This window comes from Cibotium barometz, chromosome 34, assembly GCF_041138505.1.
Source record: "Cibotium barometz isolate CiBa-2024 chromosome 34, ASM4113850v1, whole genome shotgun sequence".
NCBI lineage: Eukaryota > Viridiplantae > Streptophyta > Polypodiopsida > Cyatheales > Cibotiaceae > Cibotium > Cibotium barometz.
The window spans coordinates 33,796,273-33,822,227 of NC_141079.1; positions in this window are offsets into that span (position 1 = coordinate 33,796,273).

The window sequence follows — 25,955 nt, forward strand, 5'->3', positions numbered from 1 at the left end:
CGAGCAACTTTGCTGTTACTCCCGCTCTCGCTCTTGCAGCAAGGGAGCTCTACCTCTATTTGCTCTTGCTAGCAGATGCAAACACCAGATACAAATAAATAGCTGGGGGGTTGCAGGTCGATGGGACCACTTATAGGTTGCGTGAGTATATTGGGTTGCGAGCTCCCACCCACGTTCTCATTTATGCAAGGAGTGTACCTGCAGCCTTTGGGACTGAGTGTGTATCGCTTCTCTTGTACGGTGTACCTGTACTGATCGATCGCGAAAAAGCTTACTATTTGAGCTTCAAGTTCAAAATGACTCTTGAAACATGTTTTGTCCCTGCGTTGGCTTTTGCTTGAGCGGGCCAGTTGTGGACTCTTGAAACACGCGAGAATTGTCGTGTCCCTGCCTTGTCTTTTGCTTGAGCGGGCCGCGGACATGGAGCCTCGACGGTACACATATAAATATGTCACATGCGCGTGTGTGTGTGTGTCTGGAGCCTCGAGGGGGGGAGGTGGGGTCGGGTGAGGTGAGCAAGGGGGCAGGGGGCGGTGGGAAGAGGTGAGAGGGGGTCGGGGGGTGAGGAGAGAGGGAGGGGCTTGGTCGGTGAGGTGGCGTGGTTGGTGAGAGTGGGTGGGTGATGGGTGGGTGTGGGTGGTTGGTGAGAGTGGGTGGGTGATGGGTGAGAGCTTGGTCGGTGAAGGGCCGTAGTTTCTTGTAAAAGAAGAAGGGAAAAAGAAGAGGGTTTTTTGATTTTTTGTTGGGTTGACCGGGAGAGGGGGAGGGGAGTAAGAGCAAGTTGTGCAAAAGGGGGAGAGAGAGAGGGGAGGGGGGGAGAATGAGGGGGGGAGTGTCGGTGAGGAGGAAGAAACGTTTTTTGTTTTTGTTTTTGTTTTTGTTTTTTTTGTTTAATGAAAGAAATTACTTGAGAGGGGAGATTCAGAAGTGAGGTGTACTCTTTTGTGGACATAGCTAGGCCTAAGGCCCTCCCACCCCTCTCACTCGCGCGCCCCCCTCATCGAGCAAGCCCCTCCCTCTCTCCTCACCCCACCGACCAGCGTGACACAATCAAGGTGGCCACTCTTTGCTGCATAATGGAGGCATGTCCTCCCATTGGGAACATCAAACATGAGGATATCAGCTCCTAGTCCACAAGCCGCTCGATGCAAAATACCTTTCCATTTTTACAAGCAAGCATGAGAGGCATCTGTCTATGATGATTCATTGCTTTCAACGACACTCCCTTCTCCAAAAGCAACAAAAGTATCTCGAACTAGCCATGTGAGGTAGAATAATGCAAAGATGAGAGGTGGCGGTTGCCAGAGAGGCAGTGATGACAAGGAGGGGGGCGGTGACTACGCACAGGAAAGTGAGGGCCGATGAGGCATTAGGAATTTTTTGGACCCAAAAAGGGCCTCCTAAGGATTCCTAATTTTAAGGGATTGGAGCTTAAAAAGCCGGGCTTAAGAGAGACAAAGGCTATGATGATCCCTATTTTTTGCCTTGCCACATCAGCCATACCCCCTTAGTTTCACTTTTTAAAGGAAATATTCTCATACTCTCTCTCTTACTTTTTGACTTTTCTCATACTTTCTCTCTTACTTTTTGAATTTTTTATCTTCACTCTCTACAAATTGAATCTTTCTTGTCAGTTTGAAATCACCTTTCTCATAACTCCCACCATATCTCCCTTCCACATCAGCAAAACATTCTCGTATTTAGGTGGGCCCCAAAAAGTGAAAATTTTTAATTTTTTTATTTTTTTACATTTTGAGGTGAAAAAAATACCACCCAACCAATATGTATGATGAAAATAAAGTTTTTCCTCCAAAAAACTTGTAATTCAAGGGTCACGTCAGAAGCCTGTCAGGAGCCAGTACATCCATAACTAACTGTCAGGTCCCCACAACCCCATAAACATAACTAACTGTCAGGAACCACTACATCCATGAGATCCTGAAATTGAAACTAGTGTTTTAACCTAGACTTTTTCTAATTAAATTCTATTGTCATGTGTACAGCACATAGTTTATGCACATGGTGCGTATTTCATGAACAAGTATGGATCGCTCGACATGTGGAGTACCCAAGGGATAGAGAAATCATAGTTTATGCACATGGTGTGTATTTCATAAACAAGTATGGATCGCTCGACATGTGGAGTACCCAAGGGATGGAGAAATCATATTATAAAGCAACAGGGGTTTATTTCAAAAATACATGGAGGTGGAGCAGGAGGAACACGTACAAACTATCTACAAGAGATGTTCAATTGGTTTTATCACACAACCTTTGGAAGGGTATTGGTTAGGGAGTGGGCCCAACAATCAAAGCTTATGCAAGAGGCACGCAAGGCTGCAAAAAGTCATGCTCGGCTTGAATGGTTGCAGACCAATGCTCCCCATAGGCATGGTGCTTGGCGTGCACGAATGAGAAGACAAGAGAGGCGTTGGGTTGTGCATGCACTAGCACAAATCTAGATGTAATAAGGCTAAGAAAATAAGTTTAGTTAGGTTTTATTTTTTGCCCTTTAAAAAAACTTAATAGTTCCTTCTCTCACTTCATTTTCATTTCACTTTTTTAGACAGCTTGAGCTCAAGATCTACGTAGGCATCCATGTAAGGACACCAGCACATCACCACGTATAGTCGTACATGGATATGGCATGCACCAAGAACTCCGCACGTGTTACCATGCCTTCACAAGACACAGTGCAAGGCACCCAACGACCACATACTGGCGACACCACACGAAAGAGAGTGATCCCTTGGATTCTAGGACACGCCCCCCAATGGGATCACCAGAGTCCAACCCTCCTGCCACCATAGCAACACCAACGCACACACATGCATGCCCTTCTAGTGGGAGCAAGCGCGTGAAGAAGACCCCACAATGCAACCACCCAGAGATCAAGACAGAGAGGCCGATGATGAGCAATTTGACTGGGTTGGTGAAAACATTCCTACATTGTGCAGCACCACATATGGCAAGACCCTACTACTAGGACAAGGTCCCCTACCTACCTGGGAGAATCCTGATACACAGGTACCACAGCAGCAGGAGGAGGAGGATTCAGACTATGAGAGAGACCAAGAGGAGGTTCCTGCAAGTGCGTGCAAGCGTAGAAAGGTCAAGCTCTTCAAGCCAAGGAAGTTCCAACCTCGCCAACGCACCAACACAACATAGAGAGCTCCAAGAAGAAGGATGCGCCAAGGGCATAGGGCTCTACAAGAAATCAAGTTTTATCAGAGGAACACTAAGTTGCTGATAATAAGAAGAGCCCTTTTCGTTCGCACAGTAAAAGAGATTCTCCAACGATATAGAACAGAGTTCCGTGTGCAGGGGATTGCCCTTGAAGCATTGCAAAGAAGTCTCTGAGGCTTACCTTGTTGGGCTTTTTGAAGACACCAACCTCTTTGCAATACATGTAAAGAGGATTACTATTTCTGCCAAGGACATGCAACTAGCTCGCTGTTTTCGAGGTGAGCGAGACATGATCTAGAGATCTTAGATGTTAACCTTCTTTTTGAAGCCACTCTTTTGTTTCAAACCCCCCTTTGTAACAAGCCTATCTGACTTTCATTTGTAACCTTCTATGATAATTAAACTTTTAAGTTTCTCTTACAATGTCTCGGTGTCATCATGTTTGTTTAAAATGGAGTGTCTATCATGTGCCAGTTTGTGACCCAAGGCATCAGAAATGCTCTTGGAGGACTGAGGAACCTATATCAGAACAATGCGAATTTGGCCTCTGCAATGGCGATGTAGGCTAAAAATGCGCACTATTCTGGCACTTCTCCCCTAGCCACTCAGGATCATTTCTAATGCATAATGAAATTGAGTACACTAATTGTGAGAAACAATAGTTTACAAGATAAAAACACCTTTAATCATGTGTAAAAATACATTGTTTGTCATCCAATGCATCAGAATTGCTCTTGGAGGACTGGGGAAGCTATGCTAGAACATTGAGAATTTAGGCTCTGCAGCAGTGGTGGAGGCTCAAAATTCGTACTGTTCTGGCACTTCTCCCCTAGCCACTCAGGATCATTCTTGATGCATTTATAATGAAGTTGAGTACACTAATTGTAAGAAACAGTAGTTTACAAGATAAAAACACCTCTAATCATGTGTAAAGATATATTGTTTGTCATCCAATGCATCAAAATTGCTCTTGGAGGACTAGGGAAGCTATGCCAGAATAGTGCGAATTTAGGCTCTGCAGTGGCGGTGCAGGCTCAAAATTTGCATTGTTCTGGCACTACTCCCCTAGCCACTCAGGATTATTTCTGATGCATTTATAAATGAAGTTGAGTACATTGATTATGAAAAACAGTAATTTACAAGATAAAAGCACCTTTAATCATGTGTAAAAATACATTATTTATCATCCAATGCATTAGAATTGCTCCTGAAGGGATGGGGAAGTTGTGCCAAAACAGTGCGAATTTGGACTCTACAGCAGCGGTGCAGACTCAAAATTCGCACTGTTCTAGCACTGCTCCCCCAGGCTCCCAGGGTCATTTTTTTGATGCATTTACAAAAAATTTGATGGTACAAACTAGAAAAAATAATGATATACTTGATGAAAATAAGTTTGCAAAAACTGTATTGTATTCATAATAAGAAGTGATACATCATCTTTAGAAAAGCTTTCTTACAATATTGAGCTTCCTTCTCTTGTTATTGGGCAAAGTGTGCTCAAGGAGTGATTGGGCTATTTCTTGAGGATCCTCTATGCCTATGCTTTTGGCTATACCTATAGAAGCTTACCCCTAAATCTAGAACCAAAAACATCGAAGGCAAGGGATTTTTTAATCAAAACTATACATTTAGGACTTTGTGCCATAGAGGCTACACAGAGCACCTTTCTTAGAGAGGGCTTTCAAAAAGAAGAGAGTGAAGGCAAATTGAGGGGTGTAGTCCCTGTGGATAATGGTGATGCCATCCACAGGAAGCCGACCAAGATAGTGGGCCAACGCAACATCATGTCCATGGACCTTGGCTTGGTCTCTGCTGTCGCCGCCTCTCCCAGAGCAAATGCGTCAATTTCAACCACCCTCTGCAATCAAAGGAAAAATCAAAATATTTTCCTATACACGATTACAAATGTTTCTAAGTTGTAAAAGGTCGACTATTGCCTCTTGCTCAATGTCTTCTTTTGCCAAAGTGCTGGTGGGGACGGAGAGGTCAATCAAGGACTTAGCCTCATCCTTTTTAGGTGCTTTGGTCTCCTCCATCACTCCAACAGCAAGGGTATCCTTTTCACCCTCTAGCTTGTCTTGTAATGTTGTGAATTCCTCCTTTGGAACTAGGGCTTTCTCCGTGGTCTCAACCACAGTTTCCTTGACCAAAGCAACTGTCTTTGTGATAGAATCTCCAAGGGGTAATATAACACTATCTAGGTGAGGACCGAGGTTGGACGTATCAAGGTCCACCTCACATCGCGTGCATATAATGCCCAAGCATTCATTCATTCTCAAGCCAGCTGCCTTTTCAAGGTCATGAAAGAAATAAGTATTCTTCACCTTCCACCACAATGGTGCTCAAGAGATTAATCTCAAGATCTGGTGGCACCTTGCTCTCCTGTGTGGGGAAGATGGACCCGCATATTCTACTACAGTGGGCTGCAGATTGTGCACTCTCTAGAAAGTACTCTGATGCAAGGTGCTCTTCCACACTAGCACTCGTACCTAGTGCCTTCACTTCCTTGTCATCCCTCAAATACCCTGCCAACTGCAATGCAGTATCTCTACCTCCTCATCTGAATCCTCATCGTTGATGAGGAACGCAAAAGTAGCGAGCCACGAGAGAAAACTAGTTCCTAAATTTCCCTTTCCCAACCTCTTCACCTCTTGCTTATTGAAGGTATAGTAAGCTTCTATGGGGATGCAGATGTCGATGAAGCGTTCAAGGCGCTAGATGTAGGGGTCGGCGAATGTACTTAAGCAGCTCAGCAGGCACCCATCGATCATTGGGAGAATGGGGAAAGGAGATGGAGTGGGGAGCCAAGTATTGCTCCATGTATGCAATCTGCGTCTCATAATGTTGGGACATAAGGGCGAGCGACTTTTCAAAGTCGACTTCATGAGAACGAACATGACAAAGAGCTCGCTCTTGCCTGCCCACGGGGTGGTGGAGAGGAACTCACAGAAGTTGTCAAAGTGGGTAGCCATGTGAATGCAAAGAGATAGTGTGAGCTCATGCTTGGTTTCTATCACGTGAAAATGAGAAAGAAGGTACCTTTGGCTATTTATAGTTAAAATTTAAAGTTAGGCCTTTTCACACTAGACCGCTAGACAAAAAAATCACAGTTTACAAAAATATTAAGATTTTAATTAAATAAAGATTGGTTAGAAAAGAGCCTGCTACAAAATTACAAGCATGTCATCTAATCTAAAATTGTTATAATGTCTTCATTTTTTGCCTCTCTTGTGACATTTACTTCATGTTGATCTCCATCTCCTTGTTGACTTGAAAGCTCGTCATTGCCTTCACCTCGATCCTAAAACTCTTGCCCCTCAGTTCAGTGCAGCAATGGAAAGCTTAAAAGAGGGTTAGAGTTTGAGAATAGGCTTCCTAAACCTAGAGTAGACTAAAGAGGGATAGAGTTTCTGCAGCAATGGAGAGGGAGGGACCTTGAGAGAGAGAGAGAGAGAGAGGGAGGGAGAGAGGGAGATTGAGAGAGGGAGGGAGCTTGAGAAGGAGGGAGAGCTTGAGAGGGATGGAGTTTCTGCAACAATGGAGAGCTTAGAAAAGGAAGAAAGAGGGAGAGGGAGCTTGAGAAGGAGGGAGAGCTTGAGAGAGGGAGCTTGAGAAGGAGGGAGAGCTTGAGAGGTATGGAGTTTCTACAGCAATCGAGAGCTTAGAAGCAGAAGAAAGAGGTTCAAAACGAGCTTTCCAAACCTAGAGTATGTTGGGGGGAAGTTTGAGAGGGAAAACACACTTTTGGAAAAATTTTGAAAATTTTCAATTTTTAGGGTTTTTAATCTACGCGATTCTAGGTGGGGGGACCTCTAAGTTTGGGCCCAGGAGGTAGGGGAACAAGAGTAGTAATTAGGCCCCATTAGCAAACCAAAGCCTAGGCCCCCTAGGGTCAAAGAAGTAAAAAATATGCACCCAGCCTTCTTCCTATTAGTCCATTCCTAATCAAAAGTTAATCCAAGAGGCCCTCTTTGGGTCCAAAAAATTCCTAATGATGGACATGACGGCAGTGGAAGCTCGGTGGCGTCACAACAAATGCCGCGCTTGCACGTTTTACAAAATCATATCAAAATAGAAGGGGATTGGCAATAAACAGCCAAGCTCAGGTGCCTTTCGGTGGTGTGTGGGATGAGAAGTGACACAGCCAGGCCCTTTGATGTGAGCACGTGCAAAGGTCTTAAGGAGCTCTCATGGAACAATGTTGCAAATTTGCGGGACTTGAAGGTACTTCCAGAACCTTCTACTTGCACCTCTTATTACTTTCTCTTTTCTCCTAAAAAGGATAATCTGAATGAGGTAGATCCCATTTGGGCTATTGTACATTACAGTAAGCACACGGATGGTTTTTCATCCATGAGCTAGACCACTTCCCATCATATCATAAGGGCTTTAGAAAGATAGGGCCTTTCAACAATTAGGTCTTGAGGTCTGAATTTCAAAAACTTTAAAAACTTCAAGAGTTCGCAATTTAGGACTTTTTCTTATTATTAACACTTGTGATAACATTATCAGCAAAAGTCAGAATACAAACTATCCATATTCTGATCTTATCCTCATATCAACTTCCTAACTACCTACCTAATCCTAGGCTAGGAATTTTATATCCAAAGTCCAAGGGTCAAAATACAATTAGACTGACTTAAGGTCTTTTTCCACGGCCCAGTTGACTAGGCCTTCTAAACTTTTGATGCAACTTGGTCAAGATTCCAGTAGTTAGGTCCTTTCTTCTATAACTTGGCCACCTAAATCAGCATGACATAATCGTTGATTCGTGGGTTAGGTCCCACTTGGCCAGCTTATTTATTTTGATTAAACAAAAAAAAAGTAACAACTAACAATAACTTTTTTTTAATTTAAAAAAAAAGATAACTTTAACATAGATAGTTTTAATAACTATACTAAACCTTTTTCTACTAACAATAACTATAAATTTTATTTTATTTTATTTTATTTAAAAAGCCCACAATACTTAAAAATCAATATTTTATTTGTGAACAACCAATAATAACACAATTTTTTTTAAACCCAAATCAATATTTTACTCATAACCAATCAAAAAATAATTTTATTTAATAATTTACTCACATCATGAACATGCCTAGATATTCAGGCTATTCATGAGCGCAAACATGCCTACTCTTTCAGGCTATTTGTGTACACACTCACATTTTTGCACCAAAATATGATAACACTCTTTTTAAATAATAATTATTATTATTAAACAAAAAAACAAACAAATAAACGACACAAATGGGCAAAGACCCACAAATAGGCAAAGACCCAACAAATGGGCAAAGACCCACAAATAGGCAAAGACCTAACAAATGGAGAGTGACCTGTAAAAGGACCCAAAGAGGTCCGTCCTACAATGGACACTAATATAAGACTCGGGCAAACAAATAAGACCCAAAAAGTCAGCCCAAAGAGGCATCAACCTGTTGGAGTGTTGGCCACACCCACGAGGTATGAAATTAAAACAGAATTATGGGTGATATAATTGTCCACCCCAAGCACCCAAAGTGGCATGAAATAGCAACCCAAACAGGGAGTTGTGAATCCCCAAGAGGGAAATAACTATGCCAAACAGGCAATTGAGCCCACTGGAGTGTCTCCAACACCCACGAGGCCAAAATTAAACATTGGTGTTCGATAAGCTGAAAAACCATTCAGCCTCTGAGCGATGACATTAAAACTTAATTGTACACACACATTTGTAAATAACATCACCTCTCATTTGATATTCATTGATCATAGTACTCATACACATTGCTACACAATTATGTACTACTTTCAAGCGTGCTTGAAGATGAGTTGGTGAAACTGTAGGTCCAAGTCGATGAGTCAGGACGATGGGTAACTTTAGACCTATTGTAAGTAGTCTGTAGATGCACTATTCAGACCTATCTTTACTGTTGCTGAACTGATTCAGGCCTTCCTTTCTCCCTTCTCCATGGAGAAGGCAAGAAAGTGATAGAACAATTAGAACAAAAATCAAATAATATCATACAACTTGTATTAAGAGGGCCCGCGTCTGACTTGGTATTGAAACAAGGCTGAAACAAGGTCAAAGCCCCATTGTACTCTTATTCTCAATGTAGCCTTGGTTCTGATACCAGTGTTATGACACGAAAGCTCACAAACACTAGTCTTTTTGTGAACTTGGTGCTCTTATACTAGTTATACGATGAAGTGTGGGTTTTCGTGCAGGAAAAGTGTGTTAAGCTACTGCACAATGAAGTACTACCTACAGAGTTGATTGAAGATCATGCGGGTTGTTGAAAAAATAGGTCCAGGTCAATGGAAAACTTTAGACCTATTGTAAATAGACTAAAATAGCTTGTAGATGGGCTGTTCAGACTTGTCTTAATTGTTAAAGTGATTAAGATCTTCCTTCCTCGCTTTTGACAACTGAGTGGATGCTATAAACTGCTATGAACTACGTGCATAAGGTAAGAACTACTAGAACATCATACAACTTGTGTCTTTGATGCATACAGGGCAGACAACTAAGTATGGAGGGCAGGCTACTGACTCCATGCTAAAAATAGAGTGGAATATGCAAGCTGGTATGTGTTTATTTACAAACTTGTCCAAATGACATGGGCTAGATGGAAAGCAATGTTGCACGCGGAAGCTCTGAGAGTCTTCTTTCAGCCCAAACACCATCTAGAACATGCTGATGCAAAAACACAAACAAAAGAGAGAGAGAGAGAGAGAGAGAGAGAGAGAGAGAGAGAGAGAGAGAGAGAGAGCTGGAAATTTAATATATCATATAGTACAAAAAGGTACATGAATCCTTGCAGCCATGGGCTGCCTTTTCTAGAAAAGGTAGGATACCCTAACACTAGTCCTATGTCTAGACCCACACCCAAAAGGGAATGAATGAATAAAATGATGAGCAAAAGGGCCTTTTATAGGACTTGGAAAAAACTAGAGATCTGGCCGACTGCTAGTTGGCCAACCGCCTAGACACCAATATCACTAATGAAGTACCCGACCTGCTTTAATGCAGCTGACACAGCCTCTTCATGCATTCCACGTAGCTGATAGGTCATCATGTCCACTCCAGTCCATCACTTGCCATAACTTACACATCCATGCTCCAAAATCTTGGTTCTATCTGGTTGTTAATCCTTCTTTATCTAGTTGCACTCCAGGATTAGTCTTGAGATTAGCATGTACATGTGCATGCACATGGCATCCTCTGCTAAACTTGATGGACGGGACTCCAATCTGTCTTTCTTGGATGACTGTCATCATCCCATTCTATTCCCGGAGTCCCCTTGCCATCTTTCTTACTCTGGCAACCTTTTCACTGAATATCGAGCCCGGTCTCCAAATCCACTCTAACTCTGATGAAGATCTATGCATATAATCCAGTCCCCAATCCATTCCTACCTTGTCTCTGAACATTGTCTTTGTTCTTCTTTCTTGAAGAATGAGTCTGGCACTCTCACTCCACCCCTTGGAGGATTAACCTCCCCTGGAACCATTGCTTATGAAAGCCTTTCTTGGGTGCCCCAAGTGGCACCCGACTCATAGGACTGCCATCCCCTTTGGGCTTTGTGGAACACCACCACCAACCTCCTTGGAGTTCTTCCTTGCCTTGGGCCTCTTACCTGTGCACTTTCTTGTACCTTGGACCTGTACACCTTCATATGGGACTGAACTAGTGTTCAGCTTTGCTGAGCCTGATGCTCTGATACCAATGTTACATGCGAAAGCTTTGAGAGTCTTCTTTCAGCGCTAAACACCATCTAGAACATGCTGATGCAGAAACACAAATAGAAGAGAGAGAGATAGTTGGAAATTCAGTATATCATATAGTACAAAAAGGTACATGAATCCTTGCAGCCATGGGCTACCTTTTGGAAAACGCAGAATACCCTAATACTAGTCCCATGTCTAGACCCACACCCAAGAGGGAGTGAATGAATAAAACGATGAGCAAAAGTGCCTTTTATAGGCCTTGGAAAAAGCTAGAAATCTGGCCGACTGTTGGTCCCCCAGTTGCCTGGACACCAATATCACTAATGAAGTACTCGACCTGATTTAATGCAGCCGACACAGCCTCTTCATGCATTCAACGTAGCCGACAGGTCATCATGTCCATCCAGTCCATCACGTGCCCACATCCATGCTCCAAAGTCCTGGTTCTATCTGGTTCTTAATCCTTCTTTATCTAGTTGCACTCTAGGTAACATCTTATGTGAGTATTTACTCATTTTTGGGGGGATTTTCTTTATTTCTTCTATTTATCTTCTCCACACATTTGGATGAATCTGATTGGCCCTTCAAAACCTTAATTTAAAATTTTTTGAAAATCTGGACCCCTAGGATAAGGCCTCTTGAACAGATTATACTTGATTTCTAATGCATCTTCTGAAAATCTTTTTGAACTTTTGTTTCGAGGGAACTTATTTTAATAAGAAGAGATATTTTTCCATCCAAAAATATCCAAATTTGAATAACCTCTCTCTAGAACATTTTCTCTCTCTAGGCCAAAATAGGTAAAAACAAGATCTTTTATATTTCTGAAGAGGGATTTTATTACAGGGGAAGATGCTAGACATCTTGAGAGGCTGGGGAGGAATCTTACATTCTCTCTCACTTGAAACATACGAGATGTCCTCATCTCACAAACTGGGGGTAATCCCGCAGTTCGGCTTGTTTCTCCCAAGTGGCATCTTCAAAAGGATAGAACTTCCATTTGACCAATAATTCTCTCAGAATTATGTTCCTGAGAACCTTTTCTCGAACATCAAGGATTTCTTCAGGTTGGAGTTCCATCTGCCCTTGGTTTGAAGTAGTTAAGTTTTCATCATCATCAAGCACATGATTCGGGCTTGATACATACTTTTGAAGAAGGTTGACATGAAATACATTATGTACTTTGAGATGAGGAGGTAGAAGAAGCTCGTAGGCTAAGTCACCTACTTTCTTTGTAATCAGATATGGCCCACAATATCTGGGGGATAACTTCTTGTACTTCCCAAGAGATAGAGAACTTCTTTTGGGGCGTACTCGAATGAAGACCATATCTGCTTCTTTGAATTCTCTGTCTGTCCTCTTCTTATCTGCATACTGCTTCTGTCTATCTTGGGCAGCTTTTATATCGTTGCGAATTGACTGCATCTGCTGCTCCATGTCATCAAGCATTTGTCTGGACATCTCGACCCTAATCAATGGGTCGGACCAAGTTAATGGAGTTAAGCAATCTTGTCTATACAAAGATTTGAAAGGGCTCATCCCAATACTTCTGTGAAAGAAGCATTGTAGGTGAACTCGACTAGGTGCAGATAGCTTAGCCACTTCTTGGGTTCCTTGACACAGCATGACTGAAGTATATCTTCAATTACTTGGTTTACTCTTTATGTTTGACCATCGGTCTCAGGGTGGTAAGCTGTGCTGAGATCCAAGAAAGTTCCTACTGCTTCAAAAAATGCAGTCCAGAAGCTTGACATTGATAGGCAAAACTTTGTAAAGGTGTTTTGGGCTTGTGTACATATGGGATGCATGGCATGCAAAAAAGCTTTGCCTTGAATGCCCTAGCAGATGTACAGAGTGGATGGCTTGGTAGTAGGCTAGTACAGGCTTGTCTGGAGCGTGGTCTGCTGGAGATGGTATCAATCATTCAGTCGCTCTGTATGTGTGCGTGTCCCAAAAAAATAAAGTGGGCACTTGTAGGTTGTATTCGAAAGTGGGCACTTGTAGGTTGTATTCGAAAGTGGGCACTTGTAGGTTGTAGGCTAGTACAGGCTTGTCCGGAGCGTGGTCTGTTGGAGATGGTATCAATCATTCAGTCGCTCTGTATGTGCGCGTGTCCCAAAAAAATAAAGTGGGCACTTGTAGGTTGTATTCGAAAGTGTGCATGGGCATGAGGGCAATTAATTGTTGAGGGGGCCCATATAATATGTGTATGAAGGGTGAAAATGTCCAAGGTTTAAGGAGATTCGAGAAGGTGGATACGTGTTGAAGGAGATGGCGCAAGAGCATTCGGATAGAAGGAAGATGTCGATTCAAGCTAGGCGGTGGGTTTTCTCCAGAACACAGAGGAGGAACGTTGCAACACAACAAGAGGGGAGCGCCTGTCTCCTCCAAAGTGGGAAATACTGTGAGCTGGGAATACAGAGGGAAGAGTCGGCGACTGCAGGCAGAGAAGTAGAGAAGATGATGGTGTCGACTGTAGCGAAGCAGAGATGAAGAGGAGGCGCCAACAACTGCAGTGAAGGAGAGATAGAGAACGGGGACTACAGAGAAGAAGAATAAGATACAGAGGTGGCGGTGACTATGAAGGCGTGGAGCCAAAGAAGGTTGGCTAGTGACGACGTCAGAGAGGGAGTTTTTTCATTTGGGTAGCCGCCTCTGGTAGGGAGGTAGGTGTTGCTCTGGTTTGCTTTGACGCTGTGGCGGTGGCTGGTGGCGACAGAGAGAGATAGTACAGCTGCCGGCGTGAAGGTTTCTTTTGTTAGTTGCGCAGAGCTGGTAGCAGAGCGAGAAGGTGTCTTGTTGCCTTTACTGCCACCGCAGAGATAAGAGCAAAGTTTTCTTTTGGTTGGGTAGCTGCCTCTGAGTATAGGTGGTGTGTTCATTTGTAAAGCTACCGTGGCCATCCTCCAGGCCTTTTGAGACGTCATCATGGTTGGCAAAGTCAACTTCCAGGTCCTGGCCGCCCACTACTCGGACTGCAGCTCCGCCAAGCGCTACAGAGACCTCGTTTTTCTTTTTTGCGGCCATCACAGCTCATGGTGATCCTTGTTGTGTTGAGACGGTGGGCTGCAAAGGTTTGGCTCTCCTACGCAGAGAGTGCTGACGATGGCGATTGGTTTGCTGCAGAGCTGGTATCTGAGAGAGCAAAGAAGTTTTCTTGTCGAGGTTTCCGCCTCTATAGAGAGGGCGTGCTTATGTGTATAGGTGACACTGGCGGTTGCTGGTGGCGACGGAGAGAGACAGTATAGCTGCCGACGAGGAGGTTTGTTGTGTTTTGGCCACCGCCAGTTCTCTGAAGCTGGTGATACAAGAGAGAGGGTTTTATGTGTGTGTACATTGTTGAGATTGCTGCTAGTAGCACAGCAGTGGTGTGTTGCTTTGTCAAGCCGCCAGCTGGAAGAGGCATGTTTCTTTTGTTTTTTTCTGTGTCGTGAGTGATTGGGTGGCTGCAGGGGATGGTGGTCGTGGCCATTGTAGCTAAAATACATGATCGCTACAGTAGTGTGGGCTTTTCTCAGAGTGATAACAATGGCAGTGGGGCAACTGCGGTTGATGTCTGAGCGAGCTGAGAGTGTGTTGTGTTTGGGTTTGTAGCGGCTTGTAGCACAAAGCTACCCATAAGAGAGTGAAGATTCTTTTGTTCGGGTAGCCGCCTCTGAGTGTAGAGTGGCGTGCTTATGTGTATAGCTACCATAGAGCCGGCAAAGCTCATAGTTGTGTGTGTTCAATTGGTTTGCTGCGGCGGCTGGTATCTGAGGCCAGCTCGAAGGTTGAGGTGATGATGTTCTAAGAAGAGGTGAGAGAGGGATTAGCCAAGATGAATGGGGGACAGCCTTGTGAGTATACATCTTGTGTGTTCATTTGAAGATGTCGTGTATGTAAGATGGTGTGAAGCAAAAGCTTCTGTGTGTCGAAAGAAGCTGTATGGAAGTGTTGATTGGGGAATTCAAGGATGAATGATACTGGTGATGTATCTGGATATGGTTGTGTGTCGATATCCTATGTATGTTGATTTGAAGGAGAAGGCATGATTGACATGTTTGGTGGTGTAGTCCACGGGTTTACACTCTCACAGCGTACTTTGTGCTAGCCTTCGATTACCTCGTCATGCACACAGTGGAAGTGTATGTGTTTGCTGGGTGTTTACTTTGACTATGGGGCCCCTGTTTTGTGCCAGTGATTTCCAAGGTTGGGGGAGTGGGAAGCTATAGAGGCCTGTTCCCTTGTTCTTTTTTCCACTCCACAGCCTTTTGGTGCCCCCACTGAGGAGAGCCAAGTGTTTTTCTATAAGGGTGTATGCCCCATAGGACAGAGATTCGTACCTCTTTTTTTTGGCAGGGATTGTGCATATTTTCATGATGTGGTCTTATCCAAAATTTCATGGCAGGAAGGGTGAGTATGTGTTTGACTTTTTGGAGCAAATGGAGCTGGCATGCATTAGCAATCATGTTAGAGATGAAGAGCAGGTTTTGAGGCTAGTAAACATTTTCTTGAAGGAAGATGCCCGAAGCTGGCTTAAAGATTTTGAAGCACAGGATGCGGCATATGAGCTATCTGGTATTTTGACCTTAGATAGGTTGAAAGAAGGCCTTTTGGAGCATTTTCAACAAGCGGAGGAGCCTAGTGTGCTTTGGCAGGAGTTGAGCATCTTGAAGCAAGTCCATGGGCAATCATTGGTGATTTTGTGAAGGTATTTACATGTCTAGTAAGTGGTGTACGACATAAAAGCAGGAAGTTTCTCCTATGTTTCTAAAGAAAAGCTTGTTTATTGATGGTTTGTTACCCCATTTGAAGGTCAGGGTTGAGTTGAAGAATCCCAAGTCATTTGATGATGCAATTAGGGTTGCTAGGGAAAAGGAAGGCAAGATTTTGAAGCAGATGGAGATGGGCATTTATCCGCATGAAGGTGTTATGTCTGCAAGGGATATGCATGTAAAGTTGGTTGAGGTGGATAAGAGTCCTATGCAAAGTTTGATTAGACAGGAGCCTCAAAGGCCTATGTAGGTGCAAAGGGGGATCTTCTATGTGCCTTCTGATTTTTTTCTAAAGTTTTTAAAGCATGTGAAGGTGGATGAAAAGCAGGTGAAGGAGCAAAGTGAAGATCTGTGTTTGATGAATGATGTGGATGTAGCTAAGGTTTTCCCTATTGATGTTGCGATTAAAACTAAGGATGTGCATGTTGAAAAGCAGGATGTGGAATCGTCATGGCTGTGCATGACAGTGATTTGGAATGTTCTATTGAAGATCATTTGCATTCGGATCCAGATGACATGCATGCACATGGAAACAAAGAGGATGACATGCATGCACATGGAAACAAAGAGGATGATGCCTTGGGATTTGGCTGATGATAAGAAGAAAGAGAAGTTGGATACATAATGCTTTGAGGATGATTCTTTGCCAGATTCTACAAGGGAGGAGGATGGGGTAGAGACTTGTGATTGATGAAGTGAAGATGGTTTGTAATGCGGATGTGGAGAGCATGGAGGAAGATCCTATTGTTATGGATTTTCTTGAACAGCTTGATGGTGGTTTGGTACCTACGGTGAATGATGTGGATGTTTTTCCATTTGATGCATTATGTGCTAGGGAGTCTTTGGACGATGATACCAGAGGGGTTGGCAACACTCAAGAAGATATGCATGTAGATTGGGCTGATGAAGTGCGTTGTGATGTGAGTATTGTGCTTGAGAATGATATATGGGAAATTGCTAGCCTTGATGAACAGGAGCCAGAAATAGACATGGATGTAAATATGGTTGAGAGTGTAACTAAGGCTTCTTTGCGTGTTGCTGAAATGCTAAAGACAAAGTCCATGGATGACAAGGATTTTGAACTAGTTGAGTTGTATGGTTGTGAAGAGATGCCTATTTTACAAGAGTTGGAAGTGCTTGTGGACACTGCTGTTGGAAAGAATCTGGATTTCTGTGTACATAAAGGTCAAAATGTTCTTCTTCTACCTTCTTCTTTTTTCCTACTTTTGTAGTGGCTTCCTGCTTCTGTCTCTCCTCCGATTCCCTTTTTCGTTCATCTTCTACTTTTTGTTTCTTGATCTCTTCCGGGTCAAGTAGCATCTCTTCATCTATTTTGTGTTTTCTCTTTTTGTTGGCTTTCCATGCAATCTTTTGCCATTCCTCCTCATCATCTACATCATCTTCAAATGAACTGAAGGTTAATTTGGTGGCCTTCAAGGATCCTCCAGCTTCCCCATGTTGTTGTTTGGAATAGACATCCATCGCGCAGCCTGCTGATCAATAGCCCTTAGATGCGCATGCACTAATGTGGGCTATTTCTCCTTGGCCCATAAGGCTACCCTCTTTGCCATATTTTCTTTGTACATGGTTGCCCAGTTTATCTTTTCTCATGCTTCTTCTACTCTAGCAGTCTGTAATTTTTATTTGACATATCCTCTAGCTTGCCAATGACATTTTGCAAGAAAAAGATGAATTGTTCATGCCGGGTCTCATCTGCCACATCCTTCACCTGAAGCATGTTTCCTATCTTCGGGATTTCTTCTTCCGCCCTAGGCTTCAAGTTTGTGTCCTAAGTTTCTGTCCATCGCTCCATCCATTGGCAACCCTAGTGCATGATGCACTATGACCTCCGACACCTTTATGGGCTCCTTCCCCTATACATGCACAGTGTTGGTTTCTAGAAATTGATTGATCAGCTTCCCCCCATCCTCGGGGTCCTACAGCTCTTCCCACTAGTGATCCGATAGTTTCTCAAACCCGCAGTTCCTTTCCCACTCCTAATGTTCTTTCTTCCTCATGTTAGGAATCATCATGGGCATGTAGAGGGCTTTTTGAGGCCTTAGAGTTTTGCTGATCTTTGGCATGGCACTTTCTTTCGAGAGAGTGTTGTAGATAGGTGAGAGAGCTTTGAGTAAGAGGCACGATTGTGAATGTGCGTGTTTAGACTTCTTGTGAACTTTTTTTGCGATGTTTTCTCCTTTTTGCTTCCTTTTTTGGGTGTTGTCATTTTTGACTTCCCAATTTTTAATGTGATGTGATCCTTGATTCGTATCATGCCATCTCGACTTAATGGCATTAAAGCATCCTTGCTATCTTCCCGTCTTACCATTGCAAGTGGAGTCTTAATGATGTTGTGACACTTGTCTTCCATGTAGTTGATTATGCTGACATCGTGGCCTTTTGTGTTGTTGACGTGGATTGGGCTGGCACACACTTGGTCACTTGGTCACTTGGTCACTTGCTTTTTTACTATCTTGGCTTTGATTGGTTGTGAAAATCCGAGCTTTTGTGGACTGGAAACCCTTGCAGACTATCCACCCTTCCACAACTGTGTGGTTTTTTGAATGTTCTGCATCAATCTCCACTAGTGAGATCATACCACAATAAATGCTCCTGCTCCTGCTCCTCCACTTTTCTTTCTTCTAGTGTAAGTACCACCGGTTGGCCCTTATATTTTCTCATCGTGAAGCCATCCAAGTTTTCTAAGGTAAAGGCATTTTGGGTGGCTGACCGAATTTTTTACTGCTGCTGTGAATGGTCCTATTCATCGGATTTTGAACTTTATGAGGTTAGATCCCAGCTTGGAATTGTAGACCAATACAAGGTCTTCTTTCTCGAGAATCCTATGCTTGAGATGCCTATTAGTCCAAGAATTTCTTCTCCGCTGCACTATCTCTGCCTCCTGTAGAGAGATGATTTGCATGCCTTTCTCTAAGGAAAGGAGTTCCTATATTCTATGCTCTCGGTATTCTTCCATCGACAACTTCTCTTGAATGGCCACTCTTAGACTGGGCACCACAAATTCCTTAGGCAAGCATTAATGCCTCCAACCCATAAACTATCTTGAATGGTGTTTACCCAATTGAGACTTTGTAGGATGTGTGCAATGCCCATAGGGTAGCATCTAGCTTCTGGTCCCAATCATTTAAGTGTCATGTGTAAAGGAAATTTAAAAGTTGTAAAAATTATGAGAAATTTGGCTAGATCCATACTCATTTACTTAAGAGTTTTGGACACCCAAATTTGAGTAATTATGAGAAATTTGGTCATACCAAACTTAATTTGCAAAATTCAGATTTCTGGGCTAAAAAATGTGAATAAAGGATATATATAATGCATTATCTCCTCATAATAAATGGGTAAAATTTCCCTTTGTACTAAATGTATTCCTTAGTTTTTTACTTACCCTTGTATGCTTATATCTGTGGAGAGAGAGAGAGAGAGAGAGAGAGAGAGAGAGAGAGAGAGAGAGTTGGGAAAGTAGGGATTACATTGTTGCTTTAGCACATGTTCCTATCCATTCTTTGTGTGTGAGAGAGAGTAGATAGTGAGAGGTGTGTGAGTCCTTGTACCAAGGTAAACCTTTATGAGAGGTGTGTGAGTTGTTGAGATATCAAGCTCAACTAGCACTCGGCAGACATTGATGACCCGCTTGGGTTCCACACTTATGTCACTGGCATGGTTGGTGCAATTATGGTTGATATGCCACCAGTGGTGGATGCCAGGTTGTGTGACAACCACTTTAGAGTACTAGGGTTATGGCATAGTTATAGCGCTAGCTCATATACTCAGGTTCACACTATAGACCGACCATTTTGTATGTTATTGTAGGAGAGTAATTTCCCTTTATGTATGTACTCTTATCTTTTAGTTATATGGTTGTAGAGAATATAAGAAGAAAGAAGAAAATTCAACCATCCATCTCTCTTGTGTCTCGCACTCTCTTGTGTGTGTGTGTGTGTTTGCTGGCAAGGAACTCAAGCTCTCTCTCTCTCTCCCCCACATTCTCTTTATTGTATCAAAGCTCTGGTTTGTGTGAGAGCTAAGAAGGAAAGCAAGAGGTAAGAACAAGCAAGCAAGAAAGCGGTACAAGGATAAGAGCATCACCATCGGGTAAGCATTCGTACTAGCTCAACACAGACCACATCATCCTCCTCTCGGAACGATGATCGTGCTGCTGAAATGCCACTCCCCCATGCAGCCTCCAAAAACTCACCAAAAAACAAAAATGGCTGGCTGCATATCCCAATGCCATCCTTGAGCAGCAATGTCTTCAAGAGGCCCAAGCACTAGTAGAGCACTACTAGGCCCCCAACTTGAGCCACCACCCATTTTTGTGACCTTTGACCGAGTACCTAAGTGCGCATCATCCCCCATACCTACTCAATGTCCAGGACAAGAGCCTAAACTTTTGCACTAGGAAAGGCTAGAGCCCCCATTATGCTCAAGGCCTAGGAAAATTTGCCAACATGACGTTGATAAACAAAGATCTTGCTCCACCTGTGCCTCCTAATCTTCCAGTGTCTATTCCCTAGGTAGCCAAGCCTAAATCCCACATTCACATATCAAACAACTCGATCCAAATAGTGACATTGAGTCCCACAAAGACTCACGAGGTGCCCACGTTTATGGGTCATGTTGGCTATTACCAACGATTTATCTTCATGTATGCTAATATAGCTCGACCATTGTACAAACTCTTGATAGTTTTTGTCTAGAGACTGATGAATGCTAAGAATCCTATGAAAAATTGAAGAAGAAGGCGCTTGCGTCAACTCCTATTCTCTGTACTCCTCATTGGGATGTGATTTTTCACATCCACATTGATTCCTCTACCTATGGTATTGGATGTATACTTGCCCAGCCAGGTGAACACAAAATATATTTCCCTATAAGCTTTGCAAGTAGACAATTGGATGAGGCTGAGCAAAACTATACGACCACAGAAAGGGAAGGCTTAGCTATTGTTTATGTAGTTGAGAAGTTTAGAAACTATTTATCGGCAAACAAATTTGTGTTCTTTGTAGACCATCAAGCCCTTCTTTATTTGGTTAACAAACCTTGTACCTCGTGAAGGATCACTAGGTGGCTACTCTACTGATCCTTCTCGAGCTTGACTTCTCTATCACTATAAGGGAATGATCATCACATATGCTTCCAGAGTAACCAATGGTGAACTTCCTAAAGGTATTGACGGACTTGCCTAATGCGTGTCTATTTCAAATAGACATAGTTCCTAAAATGGAGCTTTCACATTGTGAACTTTTTAACGAATGGACTACCAATGAACCTTGAACTATCTAAATAACAAGCAAGATGGTTGCTTAAGTTGGTAGCACCATATCAGTTGAATTCAATCATTTAAATGGAAAAAGAAGAATTCTTGGTATATTTGAAATATTAAATATTTTTATTTAATTTAAAGAGGAATTTTAGATAGATTTAATTTATGATAAAAAAGGAATTCCCATGATATTTGGATTGCACTCATTAAATGAGAAAAAGGAGAAATTTTGAGTTTATTCAAAAAAAATAGATATTGGTATTTAGTCAAAAGAATAATTTTTATGATACTTTAAAAAAGAAGGATTTGAATTAATTTTTAGTGTCAAAAGATGAATTTCCACCATAATTCTACCTAAGGAATTAAGGTCGAGAAATTATGTGGCAAAAAGAATATCTTTAGATATTTTAATTAGTGAAATCACTAAAGTGGTATTTACCCAAAATTAGATGTTTATCTGAAGGGAATCCTTGTCAGAACTAGAACGAATGAATCTGGTTAGACTACGAGAGGGATGGACAGTAAACCTACTTTTCCATCTCTTGATCTGAATCAAGCAAAAACTTCGTGACCAATTCCAGTTCCTAAATACAAGGAATAGACTACCGTTAAACTAAACTAGTTTTTCCTTGGACCGAACTCACCAAGAATCTAGTTGGACAATCAGTCAAATGATGGGTAGATTACCCTGATGAGAGATCAAGAATCCTCATTATGAAACCGGGAATTATGGAAAAAGGGGTTTTGTGGAACCAATCTCAAACTAGGAATTTTACTTGCATTGGAACCTCTGTTTTTTATTTAAAGGACTGTTTTACGCCAGAATGCTGGAGGAAGCATTTGGCATGTGTTTTACTAAGAGGAGGTTCATTGGAACAGTTGGTGGGGAGTCGTCAAGGGACGTCGCTCGTGGTGGCAGAGCCTACCGAGGTCTTGACCAGCCTCGATACGGTTAAAATGGTGCACTTCCGGTACGATGAGCGAGGACCGACGAAGCGGTCCCTGAGTGAAGTGCTAGGATACCTGAGGAGGATCCTAGAGGGTTCTAACCAGGCGATGGCACGGGCTCGCGGTTGCCAGGACACCCATAAGTACGTCGAGAAAGATTCAGATGGACTAAAAGAAAAGATTTTTGTGAAGCAAATTTTGATACTGGATCTCGTTGGTTGGCCTGCTGGTCTTCAACGGAGAGTCCAGAGGACACATTTTGTAATACAATGGACTCAGAATTTCGGAGGATGATGATCAGTAATATTATGATTTCTATTGAAGGATTGTTTTAAAGACAGTTGAATCTATTATAAATGGCAATTTCATATCGGGTGTGCACGTGGTATGCCTACTTTAATTTTTGCTTGAAAGCCGGCTAGGGGGACTGGGAACTCTTTTCCTTGGTACCCGGGCAAAACACAACCAAATCTTTATAAAGGAATCCCACCATGGTCGGGTGGTTGGCTAACCCATGGGCCGGTTGGGCTGGATCGGAGGATTCCTGTGAAACAATTAAGATGTGATTAGTTGCGTTAGTTAGATTAAGTACTGAGAAGACCTTGTTCTGTGGGAGGGGATCAGCGACGGCTGTGCCTCGTTAAAGGAGGAAAAAAGCGATGATTCCATGGACCAGGTGCAAGTCTCTTCTTGATCTAACCATGTGACTTCAGGTTCGATCAAATCAATTTAACTAGTTAAGACTTTGACTCGTTAGAGTAATTCTCCCGTTAGAAGATTTTCCCATGGTGGAATCGCCCATGCCTTCCGGGCGAGGGGAGTTTTTCGGGCCCAATTTCGAAGGAAGCACCAGGCTAGCCTCTCGTTCGGACATCCACGGGTGAGGCCCTGAGTGTGGATACCCGCCCCGTGTGGGAGGTCGACGCTGCTTCCGCCACCGACGGGGAACCGCGGAGGAGGCAGGGGTCTCACAGCTGGTATCAGAGCTTTGTTGAAAGCTAATAAGGAAAAACAAATTCTTATCAAAAATTGATATAAAAACTCTGAAAAAGCATTTACATATTGTATTTTCATTCTGTAAGCTTCATTAATGAAGAATTGTTAATCAAAGAGTTTGATTTTATAGATGAAAGTTTCACACTTATCAAGTGTTCCCGACCTCACCTAGTCACAAGACATGACTGCGTTTGCCTTCGAGCATCTCATCTCTTCTGCTACAACTTGAACGAGCCGAGTCAGACTCGCATGCCATTTCGAGGATCTATATTTTCCTGACCCAGTGGAGAGACGACAGCACAAGTGGTTTACATGGTAGTATGTCCACGCCTCTTGCGACTAGCATGCAATGCTGGCAGAATCTCTCACTGACCATGCTTCTCTGATGAAGTTAAAAGTGATACATGGTGTTATTTTATATCACTCAAGGCCTCGAAATTTCAAACTTTACTTCCAAATCTATAGACTCCTTAGTCGCTTTAGTATCTCCCTTGGCAGTAAGGAAACATTTGTATCAGGGCATGCCTATAGCCCAGTACCATCGTTTTATGCGTCTCGCGAGGAGATTTTGACTTCTCGAGCCGAGCTGCTCTATGTACATATTGCAACTTTTATATAAATAAAGAAATGTTTTGTGGAGAAAAAGTCCCTGTTGTATAAGTGATTGTTTATAGACGAACTGATAAAGAAAAATCTGTTACCAGACATATGTCATAGATCTCCAATAAGATCATTTATCTTGTTTAAGAAATTGTTTTCCGAACCCCTTAAGTCTTAGGATCTCGTGGACGATATCAAAATAAAAATTTAATAATATATCATTTTTGGCATAATCATGAGGCGAGGAAACCATGGCCGTCAGCCAGACCCTCTCTCTGAAGAGAAAGAGCTTGACCCCGACGTTCGCAAGGCTCTTCACAGGACTCAGCCACCACAGGACCCTTCAAAGGAGAAGGGGAGAACCTGGGCGAGGCTGTGGAGAAATGGGTGGAAGTTATGGAAGAATATTTTGATGTCACAGGCTACAATGAGCAGAGCAAAATGGCTCTTGCCAGGCTGAAAATAGTGGAAACAGCCAGGGTGGCATGGAGGAACCATTGTGATACCAACCATCTGGACAGGAATACCCAGTCCTCGAATGACCTTAAAACCTATTTGAGGAAGAGATTTTGTCCCCCCAGGTTCTTAGAAACCAAAATGAATGAATTTTTAGAGCTAAACCAGGGGAGCAAAACCATCAAAGAATATCACCAGGCATTTACTCTTCTACTTAAGTATTCACCACCTCCAGACAAAGAGCAACTTATGGCCAGGTTCATTTGGGGAATGAACGAACCCTTAGACACACTGGTCAAGAATGCCAAGCTTGTATCCATGGCACAAGCTGTCCGAATGGTGAAGGACTTTGCCAAAGCCTTCATCGTGAAAGTCCCGCCAAAGCTAGCTCCCTCATCCTTCAAAAAATTTCAGACACCGAGAAGTTCTTCCAAACTTCCGCCTCCAAAGAGACACCAAGGTCCCAAGTAGAATCTGGAGACGGGAAGCTTCAAAAATGAAGGAAGATCTTTTCCTTGAAGTACTTTCTCAAGAACTCCGGCTCTCTCAAGAATGCAAAGGAAAGAGCTTCAAAGTGAGAACAGATGCTTCGGATGTCAAGGGTTTGGGCAGCACCAGCTTAAGGATTTCCCATCTCCTTTTGTGGGCCAAGGAAGCCAGGGACCCAGAATTCAGAGAAAGAATCCTTCGTATCTGTCCAATCAGGGTCCCCCGCCCCCAAATCGGGGTAAGTTGTAACCCCAGAAGAGTGCTAGCTGAGCCTGTAGCTTCCATGCAATCTCCGAACTCCCTCCCAGAAGAGTGCCAGCTCAGCCTCTGCAACTTCCATGCAAAGCAATCTCCGAACTCCCTCCTAGAATTGGAATAACCAAAGAGAGAGAGTTCCACCTCAGACTACTGCAGCAGCCAGAGCAGTCACTATAGCTGAGGAAGTGGAGGAAGAGAAAGGATAGATCTATGCAGCAATAGAGCATCAGGGGAATAACCGTCAATTCTCAGTCCTCCAGACTCCAGCAGAGTACTAGGGTAAGCAATTCAAGCTTTTGATTGATTCAGGCAGTGCTCATTCTTTTATTTCCCTAGGATGTTTGTGTAAATCCTAAATCAAAAATCAGGGAAACCTATGCAAGTGGAATTGACCAGTGGAAAGATTCTTTTCACACACCTTGAAACTGACCTTATTCAGTTTAGCCTAGATGCAAACGTAACAGAGTGCCAATTCAAAGTCTTACCCTTGGGAGTCTATGATGGAAACCTTGGAATGGATTGGCTCCAAAAGAATCAGGTTGACATTCATTGTCACAAAGGAACCATCTCTTTCTGCGAGGTCCCCCACCCCCCTCCGCGGTGCACCTGCCCGGCGGCGGCGGAAGCGGCGTCGCCCTCCCGCAAGACGGGGCGGTGATCCACACTCGGGGCCTCGCCCGCGCAGATGTCGTCCAGGATAAGAGGCTAGCTTGGCGGTCCCTCCGAGACCGGGCCCGGAAGACTCCCCTTGCCCGGAAGGCACGGGCGATTTCGCCATCGGAAAATCTTCTAACGGGGAAAAATACTCTAACGAGTCAAAGTCTTAACTAGGTAAACTGATCTGACCAAACCTAAAGTCACATAGTCACATCAAGAAGAGACTTGCACTTGGTCATGGAATCACTGCTTTTTTCCTCATGTACGAGGCACAGTTGCTGATCCCCTCCCATAGAATAACGTCTTCTCAGGATTTAAACTAATTAACGTAACTAATCGTATCTAGTTGTTTCTCAGGAATCCTCCGATCCAGCCTATCCGGCCCATGGGTTAGCCAACCACTGTATTGGTGGGATTCCTTTATAAAGATTTGGTTGTGTTTTTGTCCGGGTACCAAGGAAAAGAGTTCCCAAGCCCCCTAGCCGGCGATTCATGCAAAACTTAAGGTAGGCATTGTTGAAATATACAAGTGAATAGGGTGTGTGTGGGAACAAGCTCTTGGATAGAGGCTGTAAAAGAGGAGATGTAATTGTGAAAGAACCTGTGAAAAGGTGAGA